Raw genomic sequence first — 16,121 nt, 5'->3', positions numbered from 1 at the left:
TATTGTGGATGTGTGGTTCTTCCTGAGCTTCTGTGTAAGTGTTCCTGAAAGAAACCTACAGCACAGACCCCCAGTGCTAAGGGAGAAGCTGAGCCTCTCCCAGTAAAACATTTCACTACTGTTATGCACAGCAGTGCCACTGTGGTGGAGAGACATGTAGGGTCGGGGGAGAAATCTTCACAAGAAACAGCTGTAAAGGCTCATAGGAGGATGGTTTGTGCCTTAGCCCTCCCTGCAGAGTTAAGGAACATTCTGAGATCTGTGCTTACACAAAGCTACAGCAACACAAAAGGAAGCATTTACTGTGGTCATTCTCTTTCCCGCAGACAGCATCAGCAGCACTTTTGCAGCATTGAGCAAATAAAAGTACAAATGTTTTCATTCCAGTGTCCCACAGTTTGCAGTTAAGCTCTCCAGACACATGGCCTAAAATCTTCCCTAAACATGAGTTGTTACGGATGATGGTCCCCAGAAGATGCCTGGAATAACAAGATGCAAAAGGATAAAACAGTTAATGAGAAGAGCCCAGCATTTGGGCCCCAGCACCTGCACCCAGGGGAACTGCAGTGGGCTGTTCCATCTCCTGAACACCAGATCCAGGGTCTGCTCTCTCTCTTGTGCCCACATGCAGTTTGGGGCTCCTGCCACAAGTAGCAGGATCATGGCCAAGCAAGAAGAGAGCAGAAGAGGATTTTCCAAGTCGAAATTTGAAACTTGTGCAACCAAATCCACAGAGAAGTGTGTTCAGACAGGTTTTGTTTTACTGAGGACAGTGTCGCCTACCACAACACCTTTCTTCCCACAAAAGCCTCATTCCACAGTCACTTCCCTATGTCCAAGTACAAAGAGAGAGACAGCCCATTAACTGGCCACCAAAGGTCCACTTGTCAGCAGGCCACCATGTAAAACCTCAGTTCCTGCTCCTTCATAATGATTACAAATGAATTAATAAAAATGCAAGAAATAAAAACAAACCCCAGGTCCCTGAGCTCCAACCCCACCAGGTGTCCCTCTTGGCCAAAGCACAAGGACTCCTGAAACAGAACTGCCAGGAAGGAGGTTTGGGAAGTGGGAAGGGACAGCCTGCAAGTCCCAGATTCCTCTGCTGAAATCCAGAGGAAAGGAAGCCCAACAGGAGAAAGCAAGAATGAATGGGCAAGGAAGGGAAACAAGTGTAGGCAAGATGGAGAATTAAGCCAGGCAGCTCAGAGCAACTGACCTTACCTGCAGTGTGCCCAGGTGGGTTTCTGTGGGGAAGAGCAGTTCTGAATCACCCTGAAAAGTCTTATCCCTTTGGAAAAAGTTCAAGAGTTTGCTGAGAGCCACCAGTCCACTTGAGTTTTATTCCCTCATCAGTCTATCAGCAACTCCCTGGATTTCCCCCCTATGCCTCAGCACTCAGGCATCAGAAAAAAGTCCTTTACTTGTTTTATGTGAAAAGAAACCCCTTGTCAGACTCCAAAATCTGTGTGTTTCATGTTGATGCAGCACATTTTTTATAACTCAGGATTCTAGCAAAACAAACCAGCCCAAATTTGTGCTCAGTTCTGTTCAGGGCAAAATATCATTGAACTGGGAATGGGAAATTCAAGAGTCTCATCAAATGATGGCAATGCCAGGGTTTTGTGTAATCCAGCAACAGCTCAGGCTTGCCCCCCTGCACAAAATACAAGGGGCTGACATTTTTGTCTCATTGCACCAATCTCCTTAGAAACTGTGAGAAAAGTAGAGATCAGGGAGCCAAATAAATTAATCAGGGGAAACCTCAGCCTAGGAGCACAAAGAAAGGGTCAGGGAAGAGGGAGTCCAGAGTGTTATGTGCACTGGAATACTTGGGTGGAAGGAAAGGTTGCATTGCCTGAAAGTGAACCCAGGCAAGGCTGCCTTGAGGCCAGCTCCTGAGGGGGAACAGCTGACTTACAGAAGGCAAGCCATGAGAAAAACGTGTCCAGGAGGAATTACAGCTGATGAATCAAAGGAAAAAATCCTACATGATTGATTGGAGAGCCTTTCACACCCCCTAGCTAGGGCAGCCCAGATGCTCCCATGAGTGTGGGCAGTGACAAGTCCAGGCTGGGGGGTTGCCCCTGCACCCTGACCTGCACAGACTGTCCTGCTTCACCCTTCTCTTTTGGATGCCTGTCCTGGCTTGTAAAATAAGCATGTATTCTATTTTTGCCATCTGTTGGGGCTTAGGCAGTTTTTTCTTATCTCTTTCAAGAACAATGACACTGCCAGGAAGATAATCTCCTGCTAATGGGCTATTGAATTACTCACTGTGGTTGGTAAGATTAGTTACATCATCCCATTGGGAGATGCTCCACCCAGAGGGAGGAGCCAAGCATCCCTGCCACCATAAAACAAGCATTTCTGAGACCACAGACAGCCTTCTTCGCTGGATTTCCCAGAGGAATCAGGAACCAAGGCCCAGCTGCTCCTTCGCCGCATTTTCAGAAAGGATCTACACCCTTCTGCAGATCGCCGCTTCAGGAGGAGCAGCCACCATCTGGCTGGACTACTATCAACACCCTGATTTCTCAGGGTGTCAGGTTTTTCTCACTCTGCCAGTGGTTTTTTGCTTGTGCTAAATTACATTGTTATTTAGTTTTTTTTTCTTCCTAGTAAAAAACTGTTATTCCCATTCCCATATATTTGCCTGAGAGCCCTTTTAATTCTGAAATTGTGATAATTTGGAAGGAGGGGGTTTACCTTTTCCATTTCACAGAAGGCTTTTGCCTTCCTTCACAGACTCCTGTCTTTTCAAACCAAGACAATGCCACAGGCTACTCCACGCAGCTCCACACCCACAGCAGTCTTGGGTGCTTAAAAGGTCCTCTTGGCATCAGAGAAGATTGGCTCTCTTCCTGCTTGACTAATTCCCACTTCCCTGCTTCCTGGCATTCTTGGCTGACCCCAAGCATCAATTCTCACTGTGAGTCCCTAGTTCCTCCATTCTCTTGTGGCCCTTACACCAGCAGATCTCCTTAGTGCTCCCAAGACCAGCACTCACTACCATCCTGGATTGTGTTGTCCTCACATCCATCAGCAGATCTTGCTCACTCCTGCAGCTGAGCATGCAAAGTTTAGAGGAGCCTTCACTTCCTTATCCAGCACAGGCCTCCAGCCAGTCCAGTGGAGATGGGGAGCCTCCATGTTGCCTGATAAATGCTAAAGAGGGGGAAAAAAAACAAAACCTGTACAGGCATTTTTGGGACCTGTGTTATCTGGGAGACCAGAGCCTTTTGCACAGACACCTGTGCCTGCTGACGAGTACAACAGCAGCTCACACCAGTAACAGTGGCCCGTCCCCTCTACTTATGAGCTCTGAAGAAATCAAGTACATAAAACCCAAACCAGCTGTACAGTATCCAGCATCCCTCACAAACCAGCTGCCTCAGGTTCTCACCTTCTTCCTCCAAACCATTTTAGGGCTTGCAAGCAAGAAAGCAACACATTATCTTTGTGTGTTATTGCCCACAGTCCCACCCATGCCAGCAGGAGAATCGCTCCACATCCTACTATCTGCTGCTGATTTGTTTTTCTATGCATATTCCCCAGTTTGCTGATGGGGAGATGAGCAGGGGGAAAAAAAGGAAAAGTTAAACCCAGAACAGCAGCTAGAACTGTAAGTGGACTGTCTCTGTGACATCCTTCAATAGTAATCACTGGGCAGATTCTGCCTCTCAGTTACTCAGACTCTTACCAGGGCTAAAGGCTCACTAATTGCTAAATGACTCAGCTCCACTTCATTTTTCTGCCCAATGACTCCAGCCTAGATTCTGCTTCTAAACTGGGGCTACACAGCCTGCAAGGGCAGGTCCCCTCAGGCCCAGATCCTGGAGTCACTGGGCGAACAGGCTCCCACCTCCAAAGTGCTGCAGCATCATCCCAATAGTCAGTGAGAAACACCTTTTCTCCCTTCTAGCCCTTGGGAGGCATCAAGTAGCCACTATTTACAGCCATGGCAGCTGCCAGAATTCCCATAAAGCGCATGATCCAATACATTGCCAGCAAATATCGGGTGCAGTTGATAGATAACTCGGCAGAAACCCAAGCCTGAGGGAGCAGAGGGGAGGATCAACCCAGGTTTGGGAGCACGGACAAAATTGCAGCAAGAGAACTCCAGGGAAGCAAATTTGTAGCATCTTCCACTCAATGTGGAGCAGACAAACAAACCACTTGCATGACAAAGCCGAGTTTGCACCTAATCCAGCACTTTCCCTCCCAGGGTTTACAGCAAGGGACAGATGTGACTGTAGCAATTCCTATAAATCACTGTCACCCACAGGGAACATTAAATGTTTGGGCTGAGACAGCTCTTACTATCACACCAGCTATCAGATGGCTCAGCTGGCCAGGAGAGCAGTTCCGGCTTTCTCCCAGGAGATGGGAGTCCTTCACTATACATCAGTGACACCACAATCAGGAATGTTCAGTAAATTCCTGTTTTCAAGCACACAAAGCTGGTCTCAGGTCCATGTTAAACCTAACAGCGAGTTCCTCTACATAAACAGTATAAGGAGTTTTCCTCTGACATTGACCCAAAATACAACCCCATTACCAAGAAAATACCAAACACTCAAGAGAAGCCCAGAGAAACAACTCTGGGACAAGGCTAAGTGGGAGATCTAAGTGCTACAAACTTCAGGGCTGGCAAGTGCCTCCTCTGGAATTAATTTTTCCTGAATACTTCACCTCAGCAGAGATCTCCAGTGATCCCCCTGGCAGAAGAGCTGACTACAGACATGGCACACAGGGATAGGAACAAGCAAGGGAGGTTTTGTGACATGGCGAATGGACCGGCAGCCTATCTTCAGCAGGAAATACAGGGAGCAGGCAACATTGCAGGGAGCAGCAGCCACCTGATAAAGCCTTTCACACCTGCTGTATTTACATCAAGAAGGATGACAGCTTCTTTAGGAACACATGGAGTTTCCAAAGATTGTTGCCTTGGAAACTGCAGTAGGTGCAATGCTGCCAGATGTCTGGTCTCACACCACAGCAGGCACTTGCCAGAGGGATGATCTCAGATCTTGGAAGACAGAGGGAAGCTGTGCAGGGATGGGGTGAGTCAGGCTGCAGAGGCTGGTTCTCTGTTACCTTTGGTTGCGCTCTTGGGCTTTGCCCTCCCCCTGCCACAGACAGTCAGAGCACTGAAAACTTCTCCCCAAGGAAGCAGCAGTTCCTCCCTGTGCACACAGAGGTTGGCAGGACAGGTGTGTCATGTGAGGCTGTGAGGAAGCATCAAGTAACCTCCCTCCACTCCCCTGGCAGAAGTGCAAGGGCAACAACACCCTTCCCTGTGCCTGCTCAATCCTTGTTCTCTACCAAGTTTGAAGATCCCACTGCTCATTTCAGATAGTCCATGAACCAGCTTACCAAGCAATTCAACAAAAAAAACCAGAGCTTCCCATTGAAATAAATGGGCAGGAGATCTTTCTCCTTTTTAATGCCTTTATTAAGAAGAATCAGTTCAGGTGGGGAGAAATCGATGGGTTGTGCCCTCGCCGCCGTTGCTCCCAGGCGTGGCACGAAGAAGGAGGATGATGCAGCTTTGTCCGCTGGTCTGCAGACAGAGCTGGGGACTCTGTCCTCACGGGAGAGTCGTAGAGTCCTAGCTTGTTTGTTTAAAAACCCGGGGGGGTCTCTTTAATCAGTATCTTTTCAGGTTAGGGTGAGAAACAAAAAGGTCCAAGCAGGTACAGGATTATGCTCCCATTCTTAGACGTCACTTAAGTCACTTGTTGGCTCGTGATTTTAGGGGTTTTTCTTGTAAAAACTGTAAAACTGTAAAAACCCAGGGTGCAATGCATTTCTCATTTGCATGCTGGCTCTGGTGTCACTGCCCATTCTCTTTACCTTGGAGGGTCTTTCTTGGTGTCTTCTTGGCAAGCGGCCAGCATCATGGGAACAACAGTTAATCGCCGGCCATTAACGGGTAATTGAGTAGCTTTTCTTTGGCAGGGAAACCAAAGAAGTCTGACCGGTCTAACTTGTTTTTTTTAACTCTGAAACTTAAAAAAAATACAACTTTCTATTCATAACACCCATCCCATGATGTATCACTGTTGGGGGTTGAGATTTTTGGGTTTTTCATTCCTTTTCTGTCCTTGTTACTTGTGGAATTTTTTTCCCTCTGAGTTGCCAAGAAGCACTGATAGCTGGGTGATGAGAGAGAAAGGGAACTCAAACTCTTCTAGTTTTTTTTTGAGTTTTTCTCGGAGGTGGGGGACAAAGATATGGCGAGACTGGGAGGCACGTAAAAAAGCGGGGTTGGGGGGCAGCCTTGCTCTCTCTTGCTCTTTGGTGCCAGAGGAGGATGGCCAAGCTGTCGCTTACTGCAAGGAGACTTCACCAGCACCGCTGGAGCTCAGCCCTGAGGGACTGATCACCATCTGCTCATGTGCCTGGGAATCCTGAACTTTGTCTCTCCCTGCCCTGCTCAGAGCCAGGCCCTCCCTGCCCTGCCCCCGCTGTTTTCTTTGGTGCTGCTTTGGTTTCTCCACGCTGTAATCCGCACCCAGCTCCTTTGCTGGCAAGTCTCCACAGTTCCAGCTACCGCAAAACTTCTGATACACCTCGCCTATGAGCCTGGGAGTTTTGCTCATTCCTGCCGGCTGTGATGGTAACTGCACCAAAGGGGGAAGTGCCTGCAGTCAAGAAGACTGTAGTCAAGAAGATGGGTCCCTGGTTCTGTTTGTTGTTAATGCCATAGTTGTAGTTTTGTTTGCCTTGTTATACATATAGTAAAGAACTGTTATTCCTATTCCCATATCTTTGCCTGCAAGCCCCTTAATTTCAAACTTACAGTAATTTGAAGGGAGGGGGGTTACATTCTCCATTCCAAGGGAGGCTTCTGCCTTCCTTAGCAGACACCTGCTAAGGTGTCTTTCAAACCAAGATAATTATCCTACCACAGACCTCTTAACCACTATCAGCTTTCCATCCTGTCCTAGATATTTCCGTAATTCTCAGTGGTGGACATTGGATTTGCTTCTAGTTTTGTTCCCTCCATGGCTACGCTTTAGAATTTAATTCTCCCTTCTTGTGTTGTCATTAAAGCCGAAGATCACGGACAAAGATTCTCTAACTAGTCTAAGTTAAAACGTTTATTAATACCAGCAGGAAGCATGGGAGTCATCCCCAAAAGGCATGACCACACCAAGGTTCTTTGTCCTCTATTTATTTCCTGAGATCTTACATACAATACATATGCATAACCCCAGCACCTCCCATCCTCGATCTGTATTAAAGTGAGTTTATTAGTCCTTCATGCATGTGCAATTCTTCTCTTGAATTGGGTCAGTGGTCTCGAACTGGGTTAGTGGTCCCAGGGATGAAGTCAGGAATGTCTTCATCAGGTCTCTGTGTCCCTCTGACATGATCCAAGGTCCCCTGGTTAGTGATTGATTGACATGAAGCCCAGGTGCTAACCATTGTTCTACTGGTTTCAATATGTTCTTATAACGGTTCACTGACTCCACTTCCTCCTACAAACAAGCTCATAATAGCAAACAATATAACAATCAGCTCTAGCTTAAGCATCTAATAATCATTAACCTATTGCCTACCTATCTAACTTATATCCTGGTCAGTATGAATTCCTTCTAAACCTCAGCTGAAATCTTTTCAAAATCATGCTTCAGTGCGGGATACATTTGAGAGTATCCAAGGTCTGATCCCACTCATCTTTCATGGAAGATGGCTTTATCCTGTTATGACTTATCTATTTTGCAGATGATATTTTAATAATTACTTCAGCATTACAGTCAAGCTACTGGTTATGCATCATTGGCAGCACAGACAGGGTAACAGAGAAAGCAACCCTTGGGAAAATCTTCAGCTTTTTAAGAAAATTCAAGCTTCTTGACTCAGTTCTAGGCACAAGCAAAACCTAAAATAAAACCAGCAATTGCCACATCTAGTTGATCCTGTAGTTCAACATTTCAGCTGAAAAAGTCATCACTGAAGGAATGCTTATATTCCACAGGTTAAAACCTTCCCCTATCCTTTAGGTCCTAAGACCTCAGTGCTCACACTTGTCAGCCTTAAAGTCACTATGACATTCTCCTTTCAGGCCTTTTTATTCAGAACATGAACCAAAGTAACCCAGAAAGGGTTAACCAGTACGCAAGTACTTCATTTGATTAGCATCAACCCCTTGTAGCACTTTTCTGACCACTCTTCCAGTTCAAGGCTGGAATCAAGGAGCAGAACACATCAGGCAGAGACTTAGGAAAGAAGCTCATGGTGAGCAGTCTGACAGGCTCCCAAGAGAAACAATGAAAACCCTGTGATTGAGTCACTGAACACTGAAGCCAGTACAGGAAAATTTAGTGGAGGGAACAAGCTTTCCCCCAAAGGAGGAAATGGACAATTGGAAAGAGCTGAGACCATTCCATCTCCAAATTTTGTTGTTCCAGAAGTTTGCCGAGCTGATGGCTTACACAGCAAAGAACAGGTAAGGCAGATGACAAACAGTTGCTATCAAACATGCCAGAGTGAGTCAACCCCACCAACACAGCCTTTGGGCCCTGGGTCTGTGAGGTCTGCACTGAGGTGAGGTGAGAAACAGCTTCCAGCAAGAAAAGCATCACGAGGATCTTCAGGAAGACCCACAGCCCAAAGCGCAGCCAGGACAACACAGGACCACAAGGTTACAACAGCCACCTTGGTGGCCTTTAGCTTTGGCTGATTAAATCTCCAAGCTCAAACACTTCAGGCAGAAGTTATTTCACAAGAAATTTACACTTCACATAATGAAAGTGTGATGTTCATGTGTTCTCAGGCAAGTTCTTCCAGTTATTTACTAAGTCTGAAACCTCAAAAAAACCCTCCTAATAGTTTAGGAAACTGCCCCAGTACCTCTGCACTTCTGGTCTGGTTGTTGTTTGGGAGCCACTTTCTTCAGAAACACCCTTACCTGAGCTGGGATGAGGAAGAAAAGCTAGAAGAAACTAATTCCTTGAGTAATGTCAGCCTTGGTGCTTTCTTTAGGAGACGACTGTACTTTAGGAGACGACTAAGGCCTGTACAAAAATAGATAGATCATTAGTTTCCTCACAAATCCCAGTACACACAAGATAACTTGAATGCATGGTTCATCCATTAGACCCGCCCTAGCTGCTGCATTCTCCAGCATGCTGGCAGATAAACACAGAGGAAGAACAACCTTCTGAGCCCTCCTGGATGGCTGGAAGGCAGCAATTGTCCATGCAGAGACACCTGGCCTGAACAGAGGCTTGGTAGATGAGCTGGGAGGTCTGTTACTCTTGTCATTGGAGAAGAGAGCCTGCCTGCCTGTTAAAACAAGGTATTTGCATCATGAAGAATTCTGATTTCAAAATTTACAGCCTGTCCTGGGGTATAAGATGTGGTTTGGGGGTCTTTATTCTATTTCCCTTCTGTTAGAGATGGGGCAGTTATCTTCTGTTATTTGGGCAGTTTACTATCTCTTCCACAACCAATCCTCCCTCTGGGGAGGTATCTTCTGTTAATGGACCATTTAAGTCTCACTGCGTGACTGATAAAAATTACATAATCCCATTGTGAGATGCTCCACCCAGGGGGAGAAGCCAAGTATTCCTACCTGGATACAATCTGAGATTTGGAACACCAGAAGCATCCTTTTCCCACTGGATTCCCAGAGAAAGACTAGGCCCATCTACACCACCACTGGACTTTCAGAGGAAAACTACACCCTTCTACAGGATCAGTGCTTCAACGGAACCACATCTATCACTCCAGCAGGACTGCAGCCACCATTTAATGGGACTGCTACTAACACCCTGACCCACAGGGTGTCAGGTCGTATTCTCACTCTGGCAGTGTTGTTTTGTATTACTGCATTTTTTAATTTTAATTTTAATTTTCTTTCCTAATAAAGAACTGTTATTCTTACTCCTATATCTTTGCCTGAAAGCCCCTTAATTTCAAAATTATAATAATTCGTAGGGAGGGAGTTTACATTTCCCATTTCAGGGGAGGCTCCTGTCTTCCTTAACAGACACCTGTCTTTTCAAATCAAGATACAGCCTTAGTAAATAAACAGGCTTAGGGCTGTTCGAACAGTCAAATATGACAGCCCTGGGCAAGCACATGTAAGAACATGTGCTTGGAGGAGTGGCAACAGATAGCAGAAGACATAAAGTACAATTCAAAAAACTTCTCATCAGTAATGGAGAAGTTCTTCTATGGGAAGAGATATAATGGAGTTGAGCTGCAGGCTATGGCATGAGCAGAACAACCTTTTCTCACCTGCTTAGTGGGGGTACTGTTGAATGGCACACAAAGTATACACAAAGAAACACAAAATATTGTCAAAATGTGATACTCTTCCCAGAACAATTGTAATACCACAACCCCCTTTATGGAACCATGGGATCTTTGAAGTGATAATTTACCTGTGCTTCACTTGAACCCCAAGAGTTGGAGATTTTAAGGACATTATCAGCAGAAGGATGTGTATTTTTAAATTATACATTAGGACATGATATGTGGGACTGAATCGGAACAGAAAAGCAAAATGTTACCTCTGATAGTTTCTGAATTAAATAGATTGGCATGCTTTGTAGCAAAATGAGTAAATAACACTTCCTTAATTTTGAGTGCTTTAGCTATAGTTGTAGATAGTGTGCAGCATGCTTGCAAAATCCTGCTGCCATTGATTTTCTTTTGTTAGCTCATGGACATGGTTGCGAAGAGTTTGATGGCATGTGTTATATGGAGGATTTTCTGGGACATATCACTGTCTGGAAGGGTTAGGTTTATCAAGCTGGGAGAAGAGCCTCATTCAAACTAGGCTTATTATTTTTTGTATTATAATTATTTCACTCATTGTACCCTGTTTTTTTATCCTATCCTCTGCAGAGGAGGATAAACTCTGCCTTTGTAGTTGAAAAACAAAAAGGTGGATCTGCGACGGCTAACAGCTGGCCTGAAGGCATCCCAGTGTCACGATCCGCTCGTACAAGCAGGGGTCTTGATGGTTCATTAACTGGTCTCAGAGTGCAAAAAACAACACGAAGAGGATTTTGGTATTAATCAAAACATATGCACCTTTACTGTGTGCCCACAGCAAATGCGATAGAGGGATTAGAAAAGGAGTTAAAGGATAAGGAGAGAGAGAGAGGAAGAGGGGAAACGGGTTTAGCTACTAGACATAGAGATTAAATCCTTGTGGACCAGCCAATAGATCTGTTTTGTCACGTTGGGAAGAATCGCAAAAGGAGGAAAGGAGGAGCGGAAAGGCTTAACTGCAGGGAACAGATGCTGGCCAATCTTTGGCAAGCATGTGTGCAGACAGCTATTCGACAGTGAACTGGGTGGCAACAAGTTACTAGCCAATTTGGATCAAACACATTACTTTTGAAAACCATGTAAATATGAGCTGTGAACAATAAAGACTTGAACCCTTGAGTGTCATGTCTATCTTTACTGTGACATTCTTCCCCTCTAAAAAACTACGCCTCATCCCAATCTCTCAAACAGATCTCATTCACCCTTCTACCCACATATCCATGCCACAAATCTAGGACTTTAACATGAAAGGGTTATCACATCACCTTTCACCATATGCCTTTTTCACCTCTGGATCCAACTTGCTGCAGATGAGTTCACTCCAATTTCACTCCAATCTCACCCTAAATGTTGAAGTAAAAATGAATCAAGCCAGCTCTGGACCCAGAAGGACAGGAGAGCAAACTACAAATCCACTGCAGGTAAAGCTGCAATAGAACCAGAGAATCTAAATTGAGAGGCACTAAATGGGTCATCTTTATTGTGGGAACTTAGTACATCACTCTGGATGTCCAGAGCTACTGAGACAACCCTTGGGGGGCTCAGGAGCCCTGGAATGTTGCCAAAAGTACCTGGTGGCTTGACTTTGATCCTTCTAAAGAAATGACACCTGAATGTGAGGAAATGAGAGAATTTCAAGCTTGAATGGTGAGGGGATGATATTCACTTGATAAAATTTAAATTATAATGCACTGTACAGGGGGGTTTTATATGTTGTGCAGGGGGGTTTGGAATTCTGTACATGGGGGTCGGGAGCCCCAAGATGGAGGAATTTGGGCGTGCCCTGTCCTTCTTCTTTCTTCTCCTTGGCATCCATGTTCAGGATGATGTTGGCATGTGTGGATTGGTTCATAGTGAAAGTGCACTTGCCAACAAGGGCGAAAAGTATTGGAAATTGAAGGTAAATATCTTATACGTAGTTTTCACTGTAAAAGAGACAACCGCCCCGTGGGTGGGAGAGAGTGCCCTTGGCTGTCTTGCTGATCAGACCTCGGCTGGACAGACAGAAAAACTTTGTAGATAAGGAACAATAAACTCAACTGAAGACCAAAAGCAAGAGTCCAGACTCCTTCTTCGAAAGTGCGGCCTGCCCAGAACCACCTTTTCCTGTGCTGGGGCAGAGACAAGTGATAGCCGACCCCGGCACTTTATGTGTTTTCAGAACAATGTTTCCAGTATTGCAACATGGTTATTTGTGCCTAGATTTAGTCAACCAGTGCAGCAAGCCCTTGCCACTAAGAGTCATAATGGCAAGTGTGGCAACAAGTGCCAAAGGGGTGAGTGGGCAAGTAGGGAAAGAGAGTGATGTCCTAACTGCCAGTGAGATGACACTCTTTGATATTAAACAGATAGCAAAGCTGCTTTTCCAGTTCAATATATGATGTTCGAGTCCACCTGGCGGTGATACGTAGATGATCAAGGGCTGCACAAGCTAGAAGTACTGCAGCAAGATCCACGCTTCGGGGCTGGGGTTTCTCATCTTATGGGACTGCATCCCATTGACAACCCACAGCTGCAGGTGTGTTTGCATCCTTTAATTTTAGTGCAAGCAAGAGACTTGGGAATGCAGGCCCCACTTAAAGTGGCAGTCATGGTAACACCAACCCAGAGGTATTCCACAATCAAACAGGGTCCCAATGAGCTGTACCTCCAGTTTATAGAATGCTTATGAGATGCCATGGAAAAACAAATAGCAAACAATGATGCAAGAAGTCAATATTACAATTGGCTCAAGATAATGAAAATGTGGACTGCAAAAGGGCTATAGATGTGCTAGCAAAAGAAAATCCATCCTTAAATGAACTCATTGATGCACGTGCTAAAGTTAGGACTGAATCACATAGTATGGCTTTGTTAGCTGATTCTTTTAAGTTAACACTCCAGTGTTACAGCTGTGTGCAACAAGGTCATGTGAAAGCACACTGTCCCCATTAGTCTAACCCACAGAGGACATATCAAAAGCAGAGAATTGGAACTATAATGGAAAGCTATAACCAATGTGGGAAGCCCAGTCATCTGGCCAAGCAGTGCAGGTCCAAGTTTCATCTTAATGGACAGCTTCTCAATGAGCAGGGAAACAGGAGCAGGAGAGCAATGGGAAAGTGCACGCAGATACAAGCATCTTCCCATACCCCAGTGTGAGCCTATGCAACCAGCTCACAGGAAGAATGAGAAAGGCTACAGGTATGGATGTTTCCATCCCCACCACAATAATCATAAGCTCATTCCAGGTGCATAAAGTTTCTCTTGAGGTCTGTGGACCTGTAGGGAAGGGATTAAGTACTCTGTTGTTAGGAAGATCAAGTGCAACATTACAAGGTATTTTTGTTCATCTAGTCACAGACACTGATTACACAGGGCAGATATGTGCCATGGTGTCAATGCTTACTCCTCTTGTGACCAGCCCAGCTAAAACTCGTATCACCCAGCTCATGCCTTTCAAGTCTTGTGTTTCCAAAACAGACCCAAGGACATGAGGAGACCAAGGTATCACGGCAGTTACCCACCGGGCTGATGCCCAGCAGGGTGCCGGAGCCAAGATAACTCAGTGGAGGCTCAGCACAGCAGCCTAAGCAAGCTATAGTGATTTTCAGCTCTTAGTGATTATCAGCTCAGTGATTTCAGCTCGTAGCTTGCTAGGTGCTGCAGAAGCAGACGCAGGGGGAGAGAGGAGAAGCGTAGTATGAGGTTCCGCAGGATTCTTTATTTGGGTCTTCCGTGAAGGTTCTCAGTGACAGCTCTTCTGCCGAACCAGGCAGAATTAGGGGTTTTTATATCCTACAGGGGTTTTGGAAATTGTCCAATAGTAAGGGTCATGGGAAAGTGACCTATAGGCTTACAGCGAGATAAGCAGGGTCCAAAAGGTGGAAGAGAGGGGCTGCTAAGGCCCAGTCATGCTGACTTGGCATTTCCTAGCTCAGGCTTCTGACCGTTAAGGAGGCCTTGCAGGCCTTGGGCCTGCTACAACTCTACTTTCTGTATTTAGAAAAAAGGCGTTCCCTGTGGTTCTTTTAAAACAGTGAACAAGGCATGAGAACATAGTTAATACAATGACAACTACAAGGAAAATCCACAACATTCCCTTAGCCAGAGATGCAACCCATCCTGTTAGTCCCCATTGACCGAAAAGGTCATTGACCCAGTCTGGGTTTTTTTCTACTTTTAAGTCCTTCATAAGTCCCTTCAGTTTCTGGATGTTAACTTGGATGGATTCTGAGTGTGAAGAGAGATTGAAGCAGCACATCCCTTTGAAGTCTTGGCAACGGTGTCCATGGGCAAGGAGCAGGAAGTCAATCGCTGCTCGATTTTGGAATGAGGCATGTCCTTTCTTCTTCCTTTAAGAGATTGCTCAGGGCAGCAGAAGTAGCGTTAGCTTGCTTACTGAGCCAGCACCCAAGGTGATTTATTTCATCTAGGGCCTTAGCTGCAGCTACCCATGGTAGGAATATAGAGAACGCTATCTTTTTAGGTTTGTTCCAATCGTATAATTTGGGGTTGCAATTTTCATCAAATTCTGTGTAGGATCTTTTGTGGCATTTTAATTCACTCTCTTTTTTCCAATTGTGTAACAAGGTGATATTTGGAGTAAGGGTAGACAGTTTTCCAAGGGTACAGGGACCTCCCTGGAGTCGTGAGGGGATCCCAGCCCATACTCTGTCACCACAGATGAGAAACGTTCCCTTGGGTAGTACTTTGGGATGGAGAGAGGACACAGAGAACACACGAGCAGTGTAATGACACCAATCGTGAGGGTTGTAGGCTTTGTTAATTGGCGATATGTCTTTTCGATATGTGTTTTTGTTCTGGTCAATTTCTGGCCAATTATTTTTTGGATGTCTAAAGTAAAATTTGACACAGTCTGTTGCCTTGGAGGACCCCAACAGATCCAATTCTTGAGGTTCCTCGAGAGCATTGGGCAATATTTGTGTCCACTCTTCCCAAGTATCTACCACATTGGGTCTCTTACCTGTGGTGCGGAGAAGCTCTGAATTATAGACGGGCCAGTCATCGGCTATGAAGGGAATTCCTACCAGACATGTGGAAAGCGGGTTATCAATTCTTCCCATGGATAAGCACATGTTATCGTGTTTTAATGTCCTTGCTAAGGTTACCCAGACATTATGGCTCGACTGTGGGCTAATCTAACCGATGGCACACGGCACGGTGAGGAACATCCAGGCAGCAGTGAGGACAGCACCAACGGAGATATTTTTCATCTTTGGGCAGGAATGGGGCTTCTGATATAATATAAGGGAATATAAGCAAAATTTGTTATTTTTATGGTAGGAGGGGAGGGTTAGGGTTTTCTCCATTTTTCCTTTCCTCTGTTCCTTCCAACACCCCCCCCCTATTTATTTTTAGTGGGGTTTTTTTGTTTGTTTGTTTTTTGGTTTTTTTTTGTGTTTTTTTTTGTTTGTTTGTTTGTTTGTTTTCTGTTTTTTTTTCTATAAGCTAAGGGTGGGGGAGTGGATATATAGTTAGAGGCTTTTGGTAAGAGCTGAGAAAGGGGATAATAGGGGTTTTTTTGGTAAAAAGGGTAATAACATCTAATTCAGAGAACAGTTTTGTTTTCAGGCTGTGTCTGGCCTACGGCTTGACGCAGCAGAATGTTGTTCAGCTTTCTGTTCTGTCTGCTGTTGCGTGGTGGGACAGTTGTCTCCTCCGCATGTGGATGTTTGGCGATGTCTTTGTCTCCAGACAGAACTGGTCTGGTTTTGAGGGGGCCTTGTGTTTGACTCAGGAGGATTCTTGTCACTGCTTGTGGAAGTGGTATTTGCAGTGCCTAGGTATGGTTTTATGTTTTTCCCTGGGTACCATCTTGG

General features: G+C 45.4%; 1 long non-coding RNA gene across 1 annotated transcript; it reads right to left on the bottom strand.

Annotated features, from left to right (window-relative positions):
• Positions 1-6,731: 6,731 nt before the first annotated feature.
• On the bottom strand, positions 6,732-14,224 carry LOC135285493 (uncharacterized). The gene is made up of 4 exons (XR_010350304.1): positions 14,139-14,224; positions 9,173-9,300; positions 8,924-9,029; positions 6,732-7,490 (listed from the first exon to the last, which is right to left on the bottom strand). It is a non-coding gene; the product is annotated as an uncharacterized LOC135285493 (long non-coding RNA).
• Between the last annotated feature and the right edge of the window lie 1,897 nt (positions 14,225-16,121).

Source organism: Passer domesticus, chromosome 23 (assembly GCF_036417665.1).
Source record: "Passer domesticus isolate bPasDom1 chromosome 23, bPasDom1.hap1, whole genome shotgun sequence".
Taxonomy (NCBI): domain Eukaryota; kingdom Metazoa; phylum Chordata; class Aves; order Passeriformes; family Passeridae; genus Passer; species Passer domesticus.
Note: the sequence above shows the minus strand (reverse complement) of the source record. Positions and strands in the feature narration are given on the sequence as shown.